Consider the following 16,814-nt stretch of genomic DNA (forward strand, 5'->3'; position numbering starts at 1 on the left):
ATGGGTGTGTTACATGGTGAATCTGGACATGGCACTATTACTTCTGCTGTTAATAAATTCTCTACTACTGCCTGATTCCTTCAATTGCATCAGGTTTCAATGGATATTGTCTTACACATGGTCTGTATTCTGTTTTGGTCTTATAACTACAGGTTGTGCATTTTTTATCAGTCCTACGTCTGAAGGACCTGTTGTCCACAATTCTGATGGTACATGATTGAGAGAGATGAAGAGAGAAGATCATCCTCTTCAGGACTCAACTGAAACACTCAGGATTGTGAAGTGGACACATCAATGTGTGTCCAGCTGTCAGCACCAATGAGACATTAACTGGCACTTTATACATTTAGTTGATGGGCTGAACTCCGTTCGTGGTCCAACTCTGCTCCAATCAGTGGCTGACAAAGCTGTTATGACTGTCAGTCCCAATTCTTGCCATTCTGTCAAATATGGCTTACAAAGTGACACATGCAAAGGCATACCTGTGAATCTCAATTTTAAAATGTCTTCAGTGGCACCTGTCACTGTTATGGACAGCTGTTGAGTTGCCATCATGAATCAAATCGGTCATTGTCAGCTTCACAGGTGAAACGTTTTTCAATTGTTTTCATAGTCACCATCCGGACCTGGAGGATCTTTATGCCACATTGTGACATTGCAGGTCAGGTGGTGACATCTTTTGTCAGGATTTTTTAGTAGGGCTGTCGCTTGCAAGACGACATCTTTACCCCATCCTGCAGCATCTTCTTCTGAAATGTCAAATGTATAGTAATAGTGGAATGTGGGGTCATCGCTTTCTTCTCTTACCATGTTAACGCCTCCTGTGCGTTCAACAACTAATTTCCCTTGTTCCACAATATGGACAAGCCAATGCAGTCAATCCGTCTCGTCCTAAAGGTTAACTGGACATTGTGGCATGTTCAACACTGACATAGTACACGTCAGGCCAAATGGATCTGTCAACGTTATGGGTTTGGTGATAGGGACGTCTGATGTTTGTCCATTTGCAGAGCGAACCCTAAAGATTTCGTTGCTTAATTGATGGACAGGTATGTTGTCATTACATGTGGTTCTACATGCTCCTGTATCACAAAGGAATGTCACTGGTCGTCCATTTACCAACAAAGTCACTTCTGGTTTTGGTACCGGATTTCCCAGTAAGGCACACAGATCCATATCACAATCAGACTGCCTATCTGATGTGGAATCATGGATTATGGATTCTAGTCATTGTGGATACTGTGGCTGCGGAGGATTATTCCGTTGTGGAATTCCTCCTGCTGCTCCCTCAGTAGGTGGATTCGGACAATTTCTATACATATGTCCCTCTCTTCCACAGTTCCAACAAATCAGGGGACCACGTGATGGCCCTCCCTGTCTGCTGCTGTTGTGGTTGCCATGGTCCTTGACGTTGTGGCTGTCCACCTTGTCTATTTTGCCATGGCTTTTGGGAGCGTTTGCACTGCTTCTGCTGTCTTAAGTTACCTGTTGGTAACATATTTCATCATCTCCGTGTGCTACATACACTCCTTTGTTGCTGTTCCCTGTCTTTTTCTGCTTTAAGACTCCTTCTGCATGACAGCAGTGTGTATGTGTTTCTTCCAATGTGCCTGTAGGCAATCCAATCCAATGTTTCTGTATCCAAGCTTTTATATCCTTATTGGAATGTTGGATCAGAGCGTTTTTCAATTGTTGTTCATACACTGGTGTTCCTGGCAATATGCCCTATGGACCCTAAATACACTCTCAAATCTGCATCTAAACTCTGTCCATGGCTCTCCTTCTTTCTGTGTTTGTCCTGGTAATTTCAGTGTAATTTATCTTTGGTCCTAACCACACCTTTTGCTCGTGTAATCATAGCTTCCACTCTTGTTTTCAAGACTGGATCATCATGTGGCAACGGTACGCCATCCTGGTCTGCAGGATTCCAGTCTCCGCGTATCTGACTCCATTTAGGGCCACATGCTTTCATCCACACCGTTTGGACTTCAGGTCCATTAAGGTGGGTAAGAATTTCTAATGTTTCTATATCCTGCATAAATCCCTCAATATCGACATGTGGCGATGGTATCATGTCGACTGCTGCTTTGATATCATCAGCATTCCATGTTCGATATACGGCATGGTTGATCGATGTCCTGCTGTTCCTGCACGAGGATTTGGTACTTCTATAATAGGATAGGCACCTCCCTGGTCACTGTGTTCCACCATGGGAGGGGCTGTAGGCACTTTCGCTTGACTGCGTGTTTGTGGTTTTTCTGGTTTCTGGTTTTCTGGTTTTTCACTTTTTACCTTAGGTTTTACTGCCAAATCATACTGTGGTGGCGGTACATCGTCATCCTCTGGTAGAGGAGATAAAGGTGTTGTTGTCACCGACGATCCAGCCGGCGGTGGTGTTGAGGCTGTTCTGGTTCTCTGTGCTGAATTATCACATCTTCTTCTGCTTACCTACAACTTTCTTTTCCTTGCTTTCTCTAATCGTCGCTTCTCTGCTCCTTTCTGTCTGTTCTCTGCTTCCTCCTCCCAAAATGCCACTAAATCTGCCCCTACTTTCTGCATCTTTTCTCATCACCTTTATGTTGGCTGTTCTAACTCCTTCTTTAGCTTCTGTATACTGATCAGGTTCAGTCGTCCGTCAAAGTCATGTTATTTATCCAGGTCTCCAATTTCTTTGTTGCTTTTGGATTTTTGCTTCCATAAATTTCCAGTCGTCAGTTGATAAAATTTTCCTTATTTTTAGACGTCTTACCCCCCATTTTTATTATCCCTTGTTATAATTTGGACTTCAGACGGGGGCACACCTAGGGTGTTCTAAATCTGAAGTTTCACTTCTTCGGACGTGACAATTAATTTGCCGTCGTGTGGTTGATTCCTTTCACCTCCCCGTAGGAAGCGGAATCACTTGCCTCTGCATCGCACACGGTTGTCACTAACGTTGTCCAAAGTATTACACTTTCACACAGTTATTTACACTTACACAAAACACTATTTACACATAGAAACACTTTTAATAATCGTACGCGTATTCTTAGCCCAGGGGAGCTCGCCCTCCCGTGAAATTTAACTAATGTCCTGCATTAGGGGACTCCGCCGTCCCTGCCAAATTTAACTGCTTTTTTACAGTGCACGTATTTCTACCTGGGATTTCCTTTACGTATTAAAACAGAGGAGTCCGTATCCTCCTTCCGGAATTTAACTACTTGCATCCCTCGCAACCGTAGAGGAGTCCGCCCTCCTTACAGAGGTTTAACTGTGTTTCATTAACAGACGATTCTGTATCAATCGCTTACGGAGTTTAACTGTTTTATGTGATCAACTTTATATCCCCTACCGGTACGCGTATATAAACAGAGGAGTCCGCACCCTCCTTACAGAGTTTAACTGCTTTGCATAAACAGACGATTCTGTATCATCACTTGCGGAATTTAACTGTTTATGTGATCTGATCACCACTCACTCAGTACTATTTACAAGAAATTTACTCACTGACTCGACTTCCTGTCTGTCTTCTTCGGGAAAATCTCGTCAACCAGACGATGCCAACGGTGGTCGACAATTGCAGACACGATCAATCCGATCGGACCTTGGCCAAGGATTTACGTCTGGACTTGGCGACCTCCGCTGGACACCTCCGGTATTGTTGAGATCCCGGACGAGCCCCCAGTCAATGTTTGGGTATTTTCTCCTCCAAACATTTTTAAAACCTTTAACAAGACAAACAGAGTCAAGAAACACCAGTGAGACAGAAAGTCAAATTTTACCGCGCGGAGTGCAGTCAGGCTGTACACCAAGGCTACACTAAGTCTGGCCTGCGCTCCTCTCTTTTTATTAGTGAATCCCTCATCACATAAACAAAAACTTGTCCTAAGGGTGGGGGAATGACGCAAGACAAGTTTCTTCCCGTAACATAAACACACACGTCAATAAGTGCAGCTGTAAGCAAAAACAGTTCTTTCTTTTACTCTTATCATCGAAGGTCAGCACATCTCGTTCGTCTGTTGCAGTTATCAGCTGTTCTGCATCTGCCTGGAACACTAAGCATCACATCACAATCAGTCAAAATTCAACCTTCAGTTCTTTTACTCCCAGTCGTTAGCGGCTACGAAAACAAGTTGTATAATAATAATAATAAGTACATCCAGCTCCTCATTCCCAGTTCAGATTGACCCCAGCATGCTAAACAAGGTTGAATAACACGTACATTCTCGGGTTTTAAGTGCAACAGCACACACCATTCTCATCAGAAAGAAGACAAAAGGTACAAAGTTTAGCAGTGATAACATATATATAAGATCTTTAACACTGGAGTTACCTGTAAGTGCTGTGACAGTTAGAAGACACCTGTGTGAAGCTAATTTATTGCAAGAATCCCCGCAAAGTCCCTCTGTTAAATAAAAGACATGTGCAGAAGAGGTTACAATTTGCCAAAGAACACATCAACTGGCCTCATTGATGTTATGCCAGCTACAGCTTATTTGGTATTTGTTGTAGCTATCTACTGTATAAATACACTTATATGTGATATTTGTAAATTAAACATCACCAAACTTGTTAAATATATTACCATGAAATGTCATCAAAACTTACCTCACTTTGTGTAGTCCACAGGCTCAAATATGTGTCTTCAGTGTGCTCTGGGCTCAGATGTGTGATCCGGGATTCTAGACACATCTGTGCATTTGATGGAGGAATGCACAGTGCCTGTAGGGGCGTGGTCTCAATAGCCCAGCAGTAGTATGCTGTGTGTGCATGTGATAAATAGATATCCAACTGTACTTGCATGATATCTGCTTGTTTTAGTCAGTATTATGCTAAATTTTTTTCCCCCAGTTATATTTAAAGTTATGACAATTCAAAAATTTGTGAAAAACTGATATAAATAGCAAAATATCCATACAGTATAGTAAGTTGAAAGTGTTTTTATTCATTATCACTGAAAAATAAAGTTTGTACAGCTTCTCAAAAGTGTGTTTATTGGAAAGCGCGCTTGCAGCACTCCTTCAGCGGTCACGTGATGCTGTGACATCACAGAATGTAGAGTCCCACCTTTGTCTGTTCAATCGACAACAGGAACAGATGGACCTCAGCATGGTCAGTGACGAGATCAAGAACTTCTCTGACTCCTCTTCAAGTGTGGATTATTTCTGACTTGGATCCTGAGGATGTCGCAGCAATGATTAGACCCTACAGATTGGAGCCGTATCTTTCGGACAAACAACCAGGAGCATTCTGGCAGCGAAAATCATGCCAACAGTGTTTATGGCGGAGCCGAAGCAGAGGCAAGAGACGTGCCAATGCTGATGGATTTTGAAAGGCTGCAGAATACAGAATGGTAAGGGAGGCTTTGATTTTTGTTGCTGCTGTTTATAACACTCTAATTACTGTATAGCATTTTCGATTCGAGCGTCTGTTTACCGCCTTTGTTATTGTTCCGGAGCTGCGATAGTGTAGCTATTACTTGCGGACCACCGTCATAACCTTCGGGTTTTTGCCGTTTTCCAGTGCCTGGCATTGCATTCATCCGGGTTTAGTTATGTTATTCTCATGAAAGAATAGGAAATAAACGGCGAAAGTTTTGAAAAAGATCACCGAAAACAACAGTGAATGTGCCGGCGCCATGTTTACGTGCCGGCGCCGTGTTTACTACATAAGTTCCTTGACCATTTCAGGATTATTGTGAACATATTATTTGGGGTTGACATTTTATGTGTTCCTGTGAGCGGTGAGAACATGGAGACGGTAGGAGAAAGTGTCTGCTGTCGGGAGCAAATGTGTGTGTGCGAGCGGAGCGAGCGGCAGCCGGACATTTCGTGCATCACACAACACCACGGCTTTCGATCAATCTGCCTGGACTTGAAAAGGCTAAAACCTTTCGCCCTGTGTTTGTGCAATATGCTGCAACACACTGGTCAGGCATATCGACAAACAAGTCCCTGAGAGCTGTGTTTAATCAAAGTTTCTGCCGCTAAAAAAGTGTAAACAACGGCCGCCAGGCGCACAAGCCTATACGGGCTACAGATAGTGACGTATTTCAGGTTTGGTGCTCAGTGGGAAGCTGGTCACGGGGCGTGCACATTTTTCAGTGGCGGACGTTCAAATGTTGTTATAACGGGAAAACCACATACACTTTCCTAAAACATTTAGGTTGACCGAATTATATAACCTTTGTTACATGTAATAAGACTATGTTGTCTTTAAGTGTCATATCCACTTTAAGTTCTCCACTCAGAACATACCTGCAATATAGTAAATTCCCAATTTTTTCCCGTTTATTCCTGTTAATTCCCATAAATTCCTGTGGAAAGTTTCCAAGTTTGAAAATTCCCGGAAGTCGGCTAGTGAAAGCAGTCCATAAGTTCTCCAAAGACATTGGTATGGAATTTGGACTGATGAAGGCTATAAATGCACAATCAGCAAAGGAAGGTAGGCAGCAGCCGAAAACATTCAGTTGGATGAGGTGAGCTCCGTTGAAGATTTGGCTCACGATTCCAAATACAAATGCTTGGGAATTGAAGAAAATGCTACAATAACATAAGAAAATGAGAGAGAAATACACAAGAACAGTGGTGGGCACACTTCCGATAATCCAATAACAGATAATTATCGAAGATACTGTTTTCTTTATCGGATTATCTTTTAAATAGCTTTAAAAACCATTATCGGACCAATTATCTTCCGATTAATCTTTGTGCGATAAAAAAAACTTTTAAACCAATAAACATAAACATTTTGGGCTGTTCTGCACATAGTGAAATAATTTGGCAAAAAAATATCTGAGCACATGTATTAAAGTACGACAGCTGAGACCAAGCTTTACTAAATTCTAAATAACTTTTTAAGATATGAGATAAAACGTACTCTTTTTTTTTTTTTTTTTTGCTGAAAAGTTAACTGCTGACTTTCGAGCCACCTTCCACCATCTTTGTACTCATCATAGAAGCTGTGTGATGACGTGCGCAATGTGAGTGTCCAATCAGAATTTGTTCACCATCACATGGTTTTCCAAAATCCAGTTGTAGGGCAGATTTACCTCGTGTGATAAACCAAAGTTTTAAGCAGTGAGTGTTACTAGTTGGCCCGTTTGAATAGCCATCTGGCCGTTGGCTCCAATGCGCCCTGTGCCATTACGCACAGCGATCAGTGAACGTGACACGGAGGGCCTCTCACATAATCTCTGTGCTCAAACACAGAGTGTGAGTTTCAAAGATGCTCCTCTCCTCATTACCTGTGATGTTATTGAATACGCCTGTGGCAAGCTCTCTCGCTCCTGCGTAAAGCACTGTTTACCATATCAATGGAGCGAGTGGGAGGGGCCACTCCTCAGAGTGTAAATGGGACAAAGTGTGAAAGCTGCTTTCAGAGCAGGACAGAACACTCCAAAACACAGTAGAAGTAGAAGTTTGTGATGTAACCTGTGTAATAGCAGACAGAGATTGCTTTGAGATGAAGACATACAAAACGCATAGACCATTTTGTATATATTGTTCAAATGTGCATTTGTGTTTATTGTTTGAACCTTTTTGTTGTCAGTCTTTCACACAAGAGCCCAAATTATCTTTTAAAGTGTCAAAACAGTTGTTTATTATAGTTTTCTGTGTATTTTGAATAAATGTGTGTGGAAAATTATTTTTTTTACTTATTAATTAATTTATTTTTACTTTCTTATTTCTGATTGTAAACCTTTATTACACTTATAAACACAACTATAGCATATATATTCTGAAAGTACAGGTTGTCCTGAAAAAAGAGACATAAAACGTGATTGTTGGATGCAGGGAGAGCTGTTAACAGCAATAATAAAACATTTATGCCAGGCGAGTGAGCTGTCCAAAAATGCCCTCAGATCCCAGAGGGTTATAACTGTATAATTTTTAAGTGCAAATACAACTTGTCACAAATTCACATTATTTGATGATTTCATGGTAATGATTGAATTGTTATCCTAACATGTCATGCTGGCATTGTTTTGGCATAAGAACGCAGTCTGGTGTTGCAACACCAAAATCAACTGAAACGTGGCAATCTCAGCGTGACATCAGATAGATACAGAAGCAGGCTCTGGGCTGAAATTAGTGCGAGATCTGAAGAAAAACATAATTTTATCGGCATCTGAAAGCTGGGACAGTATGTGGAAAAGTTGGGACAATATGTAAAATGCAAATTTAATGGCCCCTTCACACATAGTGTGAAGTTTGGACGGCATTTGGACAAAAACGGTGAAACAGTTCAAAATTAGCACACCACAAAACATCACGCTGACAGGATGACATATTTACAAATACAAGTTTATTTGTAAAAACCAACACATACCACATTACAGTAACTTGTGTGTTGGTTTTTTAACAAATAAAGCACTAACCATTGATGAGAAGGCTCATTTTCCCATAATGCCTTTTGGCATCTGTGAGTTTTAAAGGCCAAACTTTAACAATTAGTGCATTAATTTAAAACTAATAGATATTGTGATATCAGAGTTGATGTTAAAATCAATAAAACGCCCAGAATTAGTTTGATTTTTAAATCAAACCATAGGTCAAACCTGCTTTGCTTTTTATGCCTTTTGCCACACATCTGGGGCACTCTATGTTGAATGTAAATAACTTTTTTTTCTTTGTAGCAGCCGGGCAGCCAGGTCCCTTCTGCTGGGGTAGGGTTGAGCTCAGCAACTCACAGCTGCCCGACTGCTGCAAAACATATAACAGACAGGAACTAATGTGTGATTTTAGGGTTTACAAATGTTTTTGACCGTTCAGCTTAATTCACTATGCCAGCAAAAAAGAATGTTAGCAGACTAAAAGTTAGTGAAACTAAATTTAGCGGAAGCTAATTGGTCCACTGATGTTTAATCCACTAACACCAAAGCGCCTTGGGGCAACTGTTTGTTGTGATTTGGCGCTATATAAATAAAATTGATTGATTGAAATTGATTGATAACAAAAAAGTTAGCTTTGCTAATTAGTGGTAAGCAGATTAGCAGAACTGTGCCCACCACTGATTTTAATAATGTTACTCTAAATGCAATTTAATTTCTCCTTTGCAGACATGCAGACTTTGTTGGTGATGAAAGAAGAAATTATCCCTGAACAGCAGGAAAGAAACCTGACTGTTGACCAGGAGGACATTAAAGAGGAACAAGAGAAACTCTGGATACATCCACAGGTACTACAGCTTTACCAGCCGGAGGAGGCCGATATCACAAAGTGCCCTTTTAGTGCTGTGAAGAGTGACAATGATGAAAACCACAGTCATCACAGGTTCATCAAAGCCAAAGTGATGAGAGCACAGAGGCTGATCCTGTAGCCAGCAGCTCACCTGTACTCAGAACACTGACGGCACAAGCAGGTGGAGAGGACGATGGAGGACCACAGTCAGCTTCATGCAGTCGTTTACCACCAGATACCAATGGAAGGAGTTCTGAAACTGACAGTTACAAATGGAAGCAGACAAAACAATTTAGTTCAGGCTTTAATAGTCTGATAAACAGCAGTGTCTCTGTTACTCATAGCAGATGTAACATGAAGAAGAAAAAATATAATGGCTCTGAAAATGTAAAAGCATGTGGTCATATGAACTATTTAAAGCAAGAAAGAGAAGGCAAAGAAGTGAAAAACCATTTAAGCTGTTTGAGTGTGGTGAGAATTTGAAAAAAAGGGTCATGTGATTGCACCCATTAGAATTAATACAGAACAGAAACCATTTAGTTGTTCTGAGTGTGGGAAAAACCTTTGAAAAAAAGCGCAGTCTGGTCACACACTGAGAACGTCATACAGGGCAGAAACCATTTAGTTGTTCTGAGTATGGTAAAAGATTTGGAGATAAGAGCAGTCTGGTCATACATATGAGAATTCACACAGGACAGAAACCATTTAGCTGTTCTGAATGTGGTAAAAGATTTGGAGATAAAAGCATCTGTTCAAACACATGAGAATTCATACACGACAGAAACCATTTAGTTGTTCTGAGTGTGGTAAGAGATTTCGACAAAAGAGCACTTTGATCACACACATGATAATTCACACAGGACAGAAACAGTTTAGCTGTTCTGAGTGCGGTAAAAGATTTGGACTTAAGGGCAATCTCCTCACACACATGAGAATTCATACAAGACAGAAACCATTTCCTTGTTCTGAGTGTGGTAAAACATTTGGACATAAAAACAGTCTAATTGCACATATGACAGTTCACACAGGACAGAAGCCATTTCCTTGTTCTGAGTGTGGTAAAAGATTTGTACAAAAGAGCAATGTGATCAGACACATGAGATTCATACAGGACAGTTTAGGAACGAAAGATCAGTTATTGATCAATAAAGCCATCATGGAGGACTGCAAAAAATGAAGAGAAACTTTTGCATGGCTTGGATTAACTATAAAAAGACATTTGACAGCGTACCGCACTCCTGGATCATGAGGTGCTTAGAACTCTACAACATGAATGAGGAAATAAGATCTTTCCTGAGAACACAAATGAACAAGTGGAAGACCACCATCACCCTAAACCACACAGAGGGGCAAATAATAATCCCAGATGTACAAGTGCAGAGAGGGATATTCCAGGGAGACATGCTCTCGCCACTTTTATTCTGTTTTACTGTAGAATCACTTGGTAAAACGCTGAAGGAGTATTGACATTGGATTGTTACTTAAAGGAAAAGAAATAGACTGTGCTGTGAAGTAACAATCGATGCGTATGAATGAAAATGAGCTCATATAACTGAAATATCTGCCTCTCAAAGTCAGAATTCATCCATCATTGACGATTTCATAAATGCTGCCATTGACATAATTTTAACCAATCAGAAAAAAATCCCCCAGATCGCTTGTGCAATGCTGTCACATAGCATGGGCACAAAAAGCGACACATGGCAAACACATGCTGATGTAAATACTGTAATTTCTGGACTATAAACCACTACTTTTTTCACACGCTTTGAACACTGTGGCTTAAACAATGATGTGGCTTACATATGGATTTTTTACAGGCTTTCTCATAAGTTGAAATACGTCAATTGATGCTGTCCATTAATTGGCTGAAAGCTGCAGACCTCATGCGGCGTAAATTCACACGCACAATAAAATATAAAGTCTTAGCTCTTAGTTTGTAGTGGATTCATCAACATGTCCTGCAGAAACGACGTCCTGAAAACAATTAAATCCTTGTCGTGGATGAAGAAAAAGTCCCTCTCCGCTACAGTCGTGCCTCCCCTTAGATCAATCAGTCAAGCTGTTTTTGTGCCTTGAGGTTTTAGTCCTGATGGACCTCAGCTGTCTGCCAGAGGGGAGGGTGACATAAAATCACTGTTATAGCAGACAGCGTGGCCGCCTGCTGATGGCTTTAGACCAGCCATACAAAATGCTCTTAACTTTAAAGTGTAGGTGAAACCAAAATGTTCACAAATAATGATGAAATATTTCTTTTATATTGCCTTTTTAATTTATACACACTGTCATACAAGGAGACAATAAACAGAAATAATAAAATAAGTAACGTGATAAACCAACAAACAAACAAACAGTGGCCCGTACAGATAGTGACATTTTTCAATTCAAAATACAAATGTTTGTTTAACAATTAATTAAATTTCCAGTCCCATGTATGTTGTGAAAAGTTCCCAAGTCTTATGGAAGACATCAATCGTTATGGTGTAGTCGGCAGGTGAATAGTCCAGGGAAACATAACTGAAAAGTCTTATGCCATTGTGTCCTAGTGGGAATCTGGTCTGAAATCCAATTAATAGCAAACACTTTCTGGCACAAAAAGTGAACATTCGGTACAGTTTCTTATGAAATTTGTCAGTGATAATAGGGTTATTTAACCCAAGCAACAAAAACAAGGGGTTGCAGTTCAGATTGGTTGAAAATATTTTGTTCAGTTCCTGTCCGATCATCTACCAGAAATGTACTTTTGAGCACGACCAAAACAAGTGTAAGAGGGCCAGTCTCAACTTTACACTTTAAGCATAATGGGGAAGAATCAGGCTTGAATTTGTGGCGAATACGGAGAGATATGGGCTCTATGGAGAATCATGAGTTGAGGTCCGCTCTAACTCTATTACAGACACATAAAGTTTTTGCATTGCTCCAAGTATCCTTCCACTCCTCAGAAATTACAGAATTGAGTTCCTTCTTCCACAGTTCCCTCAAATGTGAGGTGTGAACTGTAGAGTACCTATTAAAATATTATAAAATATTCTAATGGAGCAAGGCGACTCGTTTGAAAAGATTTGCCTCTCTGTGTCTGATATGTCTAGTTGCACAGGATCCGCAACATTCCTTCGAATAAAACTCCCCTCACCTGCTGATACTGATAAAAATCCTTCCAAGGAATACCAAATTTTCCTTTTAACTGTTTGAAACACATAAAAACATGTCCCTCAAAAAAGTCCTTCAGTTTAGATAAACCTTTATGGGCCTAATTTTGAAATCTATTATCTGTCATGCCAGGCACAAACTCAGGATTCTTCCATAATGGTGTGAACATAGACATTATATTTGTGCGGCCTTCTAGGCTTCTTACCGTCCGCCATGCTGTAGCTGTAGTAAGAGTACTCAGATTAGAGCAAGCGAGCCTTGTGTATCGGATCTTTCTGAAAAACAGTAGGTTTGCTAACGAACATTCAGACACGGAACTTTCTATATCCATCCATAATGAGTTAGATTTATTATGCACCCAGTCGGCTATAATTTGTAAATGTGTGCTCAGTAGGTAATTTTTAATGTCTGGAAGATCTAATCCTACGAAATGTTATTTTAAAAAAATCCTGAACAATAAAAGTTGATAAGTGCGCGCAGGTTAAGGATAAACTACAGCTGTCTGAAGCCTGCGCTCTAGTTCAGCCGTCAGCCGTGGCCGTATTGTTGCTACGTTATCACCAGAACAGCACCTGCTGATTCAACCCCAAATCAATTGTAAACATGATGGACGTTGAGCTGTTTTCGGACAAGTGCTTTTGTAGTGTGGAGCTTTTTTTTTTTTTAAAGGCCAGTCTGAAGGTGTCTGTGAAGCAACTGTGGGGACACAGCATTTATGGTTTAGAGCCTTATTTAGATGACAAACATTGGAGGAACACCTTCAGTCTGACAACAGTGATGATATTGGTAGAGTTCAGAACATACATTGGTGATTATAAAACCCAAAAAAAAATAATACAGGCGATTTCGACATGGTGAAGGTGATAAACTGTTTTTTCTTTGGACATAATCAACTGATAAAAAATTAGTTTTACTTTCTGTGAAATTAGAAAAAAAGTAATGAGGAAGTGTGGATTTTTTTTATTTGTTCAAATCTGAAAAATGACACAAGGGGCTGAAAATATCAGCTATTTTTAAAATAAATATTGTTTTCCTTCTTGCGTATGTTATTATTAAATATTAAAACCATTCACACAAGAAGTAAATATATGGTCTTCTTACCTGTCCTGTTTCAGTGAGATCATCTTTAAACATAGGTGCAAGGGCTTCAGATCCACAAAGTCCCTTCCACCAGGTGGCTGCAGATATATGCCGGCATGACTGCCAGATTCCATCCCCTTCCCAAAGCCTTATTTTGTTCTGTACTTTGCCAAACTGCCAAGTATGAGGGTAGGCTGAAAAGTTCTAAGGCTCACTATAATGCAGTTAATGCATTACTCCTTCATGGGGAGCCTTAGAACTTTTCAGCCTACCCTCGTACTTTGGCTTTATCAAGGCCCAGGTGGTGTGACATGGCTGTAATAACTGTGTAAGCATGGTTTATTCTCTTCCCCAGAGAGTAAATCCCTGTCATATTTTGGGTCCAACATGTACGCTGCTGCATGCGACGGCTTCATGCAGAACTCCCGGCGCTTTTCAAGCAACTTCACAACAGCAGTTTCCTCTGCTTTAAGAAGTAGAGGAGTGGGCAACCCCGACACAGGACAATCTGATAAGATGGAAACCATCACCCTCTATCTTGGCTGTTGCTGCTCCAATTGGTTTGAGGATTCCCAGACTGCTAGACAATCTCTCCCAGAACCACATCATCTAGATGACTTTCTTTATGTCACTTTCGATGCCTGCAGTCTGGGATATGGCCATCTCTTGCAGGGACTCCTTTCCATCGAGAAGACTGTCATACACGATGACAAACACCACCCCATTGTGATGCTGGGAAGCTTCAGTGTGGTACTTTTGTTTGTTTTTTTTTTGTTTGTTTGTTTGTTTCCTTTTGCTTTGACAGATAAGTTGCTGAAGTTACTTGTTTGCCCTTCATACCTCACAACTTGCTTCACTTGCTTGTGCAGAGTGTCCATTGTCTTTAGTGCCATTATGTCTTTAAGGAGAAGATTAACAGCATGGGCAGCACAGCCAGTGGTCATTATATGAGGGAAGGTCTCCTCCACGTGTTTCCAGGCAATCTTCATATTTGCTGCACTGTCAGTCACAAGTGCAAAAACCTTCTCTGGTCCAAGGCCAATAATGACCACTTTCAGCTGACCAGCAATGTAGAGGCCTGTGTGTCTGTTGTCCTTTGTGTCTTCACTCTTGAAGGATACAGGGTCAGGAGTGGTGACCATGTAGATAATAATACCTTGTCCCTGGACATCTGACCATCCATCAGAGATGACTGGAATACAGTCTGCATTGTCAATAGTTTGCTTGATCTTTGTGTGCACTCTGCTGATCTCATCATCCAGCAAATGAGTTGATAGCGTATGTCTGGTTGGGGGGGCGTGTGTATGCTGGCCGAAGAACATTTTAAAACCTCTTCCAGGTTACATTGGATGGCCACATCAGGGGTGAGTCAGCTGCATAGACTGCATGAGCGAAACAATCATCTGCATGTCTCTAGCTGGTTTCATCCATACGGTCAAAGAGGGACCAGGAGTTGATGAAAGGGTATCTGAATCTGATGCAGCTGATGCAGATTCATTTTCCCTTGGAGTGAAACTTCCGCCTGCTGCATGCTCTGAGCCTTGACAAAATTTGTTGCACCTTGCAATACGCTGCTGCATTTTTGTGGCATTCTTTACGTATGCTTTCCACAGTATTTCCAGAGATACACAGACTTTCCTTGAAAATTAGTTTGCGTGAAATGTCTCCACCCATCGGATAGTGCATGTGGCATTTTTCTGTAAGAATGCAACAATAGTGGGAATGCTAATGCAGTGGCAAGAACAAATAAATAGTTAGCCTAACTACACAACTGGAATGATTTTCTAGATCAGTGTCTCCCAAAGTGGGGTCCGGGGCCCCCTGGGGGGCCGCGAGAGATCAACCAGATACACTGATTATTTGCAGGGAATGAATATATATATATAGATATATATATATAAAATACTTATTAACCCTTGTGCTGCCTTCAGGCCAAATTAACCTATTTTAAATTTGATTAGTTTATTTATATATTTATTTATCATCATGAAATGTACTGGTCTAACTTATTTTATGAAACAACTTTTGAGTCACATTCAGCCTCTTTACAAAAGCACACACAAAGACACAAAAGATTTTAAAAATGTAAAAAAAATATATAAATATTTATTTATTTATTACATTTTTAAATAGATTTTTGAAATATTTAACATTTTGAAAGTTCAGAGCTTGTTTGTAATTCACCCAAAGCCCAGAATAGGTCACATTTTACTTTGCAAATTTGGGAAAAATGTAACACAAAGGTTAGGTGTACATGAGAATATCCTGTGTCACGTATTACTGGTGCAATTACTGAGTGGGCCGCACAGGCGAGTCAGATTTTTAAGGGGCTGTGGCGCTCCTGACTTTGGGAAACCCTGTTCTAGATATTTAATATTCTAAACAATTTAATAAACATCTTAGAGGAAGCAGAAAAAAACAGCATCAGATTTGAAGTATAGGTAGAATAGATCAGACATGGTGTAATCAAAATTTGTAATCGTACTCAATTATAATCATTACGTTTTTTTCATGCAGTCTAATGTATCCTGAAATTTTAACCAAAATAGATTGTAATCGTAATTTAATTGTAACATTTGGATTAAAAAAATTGGAGAATTATATCAAGATTACTCTAAAATAAAATTATCTTAAATAGTTCAACAACAGATTTGTTCAGAAGATTTCCTTTCCATTAGTACCAACAATATGCAAGGAGTTTGTGACAGTTCACTGGTCACACAACACTGTGTGGCAGACCAATTGTAAACTCTGATTATCATCCTAATAGGAATGCATGTAGGCTCCAACTTTGAACCACAACTTACATTCATGAACATTAGCACCTGTTCCAGAACAATGCAACAAATGCTCCTCCAAGCATCCTCCACAACTACTTTGACTATGAATTGATGGAACATTTTCTTATCAATAGCCAAGACAAAGGGGCACACATGAACAAACAATTTGTTAGAAAGTCCTGCTTTCTCAGTGAACCTCTGGAGCCCCGATCTTCAGACATTCTTGTCTATTGGAACGCTCACCAGTACAAACTTCCCATCTTGGCAAATTCCAGTTGAGCACCTGTTTAGTATTGCTGGATGCATCTTCCAACCAGACCCATGCTCGCAGAAGGATACAACCTTTGAGTGACTTGGATTTTTTTTTTAAATGAAACAAGAACTTGTAATTTTCAAATCTATTCTGGCATGTGGACATTTACAAGTAATAATTGAAATGTAATCATTTAATTGTAATTTAAGTTTCAACTATAATTGTAATCATAGAATTGCAAAAAAAAAAAAAAGTAATTACAATTTTAATGTAATTGCCCGATGTCTGGAATAGATAGCATCTTGACAAATTCATTTACAGTAGTGTTCAGAATAATAGTAGTGCTATGTGACTAAAAAGATTAATCCGGGTTTTGAGTATATTTCTTAT

General features: G+C 40.1%; 1 pseudogene; it reads left to right on the forward strand.

Annotated features, from left to right (window-relative positions):
- On the forward strand, window positions 1-10,591 carry LOC117521324 (annotated as a pseudogene).
- The last annotated feature ends 6,223 nt before the right edge of the window (window positions 10,592-16,814 follow it).

Source organism: Thalassophryne amazonica, chromosome 12, assembly GCF_902500255.1.
Source record: "Thalassophryne amazonica chromosome 12, fThaAma1.1, whole genome shotgun sequence".
NCBI classification, from domain to species: Eukaryota; Metazoa; Chordata; class Actinopteri; order Batrachoidiformes; family Batrachoididae; genus Thalassophryne; species Thalassophryne amazonica.